Here is a 2,486-nt window from a genome sequence, read left to right on the forward strand (position 1 = left end):
AATAATAAAACCCCTGTCTTCCAAGTGCAATCGGCACATCATCTGATAAACATAACATACAAATTTCAGCCGGCCGGAGTGGCCATGCGGTTCTAGGCGCTACAGTCTGGAGCCGAGCGACCGCTACGGTCGCAGGGTCGAATCCTGGCTCGGGCATGGATGTGTGTGATGTCCTTAGGTTAGTTAGGTTTACTACTTCTAATTTCTATGCGACTGATGACCTCAGAAGATAAGTCGCATAGTGCTCAGAGAAATTTGAACCATACGAATTTCACATAAACAAAAAGAAGTCCGTAGCATTGGGTACAGGGTGAAACCCACTAAAACAGTTAAAGTACGGGCATTGAACGAAGTTTTGCACACTTATCATGACGAAGTGATGTTCACCTTAATTCAACGTCATAACAATAACACTCCACGACCCAAACGCCTTGCAATGTGACACCAACTAAAGGCGCTTAGCATCTATCCTATGAGTGACTGTAGGAAGATACAAGGCAACTTAGACAAACTTTCCAGTACGTGTGATGAATGGCAGCTAGCTCCAAATGAGGAAAAATGTAAGTTAATTCGGATGACTAGTAAATACCTTTAATGTTAGGATACAGTATTACTAGTGTCCTGTTTGACACACTCAAGTCGCGTTACTAAGCGATATGAGATAGAACGGGCACGTGAGAACTCTGGTAGGGAAGGCGAATCGTCGACTTCGGTTTATTGGGAGAATTTTAGAAAATAGTGGTTCACCTGTAAAGGAGACCGCCTATAGGACGCTGTTAAAAAAAATAAAAATAAAAAAGGACTCCGTATTCAGGCCACTAGTGGCCTACCGGCACCATCCGACCACCGTGTCATCCTCAGTGGAGGATGCGGATAGGAGGGGCGTGGGATCATCAGACCGCTCTCCCGGTCGTTATGATGGTATTCTTGACCGAAGCCGCTACTATTCTGTCGAGTAGCTCCGCAGTTGGCATCACGAGGGTGAGTGCACCCCGAAAACTGGCAAGAGCGCGTGGCGGCCCGGATGGTTACCCATCCAAGTGCCGACCACGCCCGACAGCGCTTAACTTCGGTGGTCTCACGGGAACCGGTGTAACCACTGTGGCAAGGCCGTTGCCATATAGGACGCTGGTGCGACTTATTATTGTGCACTACTCAAGTATTTGGGATCTGTACTTGGTCGGATTCAAGCAATTCAGAGCATGCTTCTAGATTTGTTACCAGTAGGTAAGAACAACACTAAGTGTTAGGGACATACTTCGGAAACTCAGATGGGAATTCCTGGAGGAAAGCCGACATTCTTTTCGAGAAACTCTGTTGAGAATATTTGGAGAAACGGCATTTGAAGTTCACTCCCGAACGATTCTACCAACATACACTGCGCGTAAGGACTCATATGGAGGCATTTAGACAGTCGTTTTTTCCCTCGCTCTGTTTGGAATAAGAAAGTAAATTACAAGTAGTGGTACAGGGTACCCACCGCCACGCACCGTGCAGTGGTTTGCGGAGTATCGATGCAGATGTATATCTACCACTTTTGCGATCCACATATGCAGCAGCTCAGGGCGGCTACAATTGACTCAACTCGCTGCAAAATGGCGCTTCCTTCATAGGCCTACTGGCCGCCGATGGCCACGAGGGTTAATACCACTTCACGATTCACTAAAGTGCGCGTCATATATCTTGGCGGCCGAGTTTAGGTTCGTTCTGCGCATCTGACGTCAGAAAACACAGTCAGCCAATGAACAGAGAACGACGTTGCCAGATCTCGACTGCAGTGCAGAGCACAGACGAGTCTCTTCAGTTTTAGAAACGTTCAGTCATAAATACAGTAATAGAACAAAAGCAATGTCTTGATAGCAGACTTTCTTTTATAGAAAGTTTGGAAAAAGCGTTCTTTATACCAATTGCTTCATATTCTATTAATAAATTAAACCAAACAACCAATAAGACTCCTAATTCAGGCGATAGCAAGGAAAGGTGTTTGTTTGAGTCTCACGAACTGCTTTTTCGCAATAAAGAACAGCGGTAATTGTTTACTTCCTATTGTACTTCGACGAAGCGTGAGTAATTCATAGTCATACCAACAGTGTTTACAAGTAGTTGCGTGAGGTGTTAAGAGTCCTTATAGAGTTACACTGTTCGATGAGCCAATGTAGCGGAACGGTTAAGCCTTGTGCGGTGCTTAATATTTTCTTTATTTAAAAACAATATTGGAGTGCCGTACTTCACGATTTTTATTCGTTTGAATGAAATTTCTAGTGCTTTGCCTCTTCATTAACTTTTTCGCTGCTGCAGACACGTGCTCCCCGCATTCCGCGCTGTGCGCGATTTTGTCATCACTGCACTTCTCGCCTGTGCAGACACATGGTGTTCCCACTGCTTTGACATACTTATCATTCGATTTCACAAAAACTATTTGGCCAAAAAATTTGATTTTTACACGTCTTCTTGACTGATACCTTCCCCCCGTAAATGACTTAATT

General features: G+C 44.8%; 1 pseudogene; it reads right to left on the bottom strand.

Annotated features, from left to right (window-relative positions):
• Positions 1-1,000: 1,000 nt before the first annotated feature.
• LOC126253742 (5S ribosomal RNA) lies at positions 1,001-1,118 on the bottom strand (annotated as a pseudogene).
• Positions 1,119-2,486: the final 1,368 nt, after the last annotated feature.

This window comes from Schistocerca nitens, chromosome 4 (genome assembly GCF_023898315.1).
Source record: "Schistocerca nitens isolate TAMUIC-IGC-003100 chromosome 4, iqSchNite1.1, whole genome shotgun sequence".
Classification (NCBI taxonomy): domain Eukaryota; kingdom Metazoa; phylum Arthropoda; class Insecta; order Orthoptera; family Acrididae; genus Schistocerca; species Schistocerca nitens.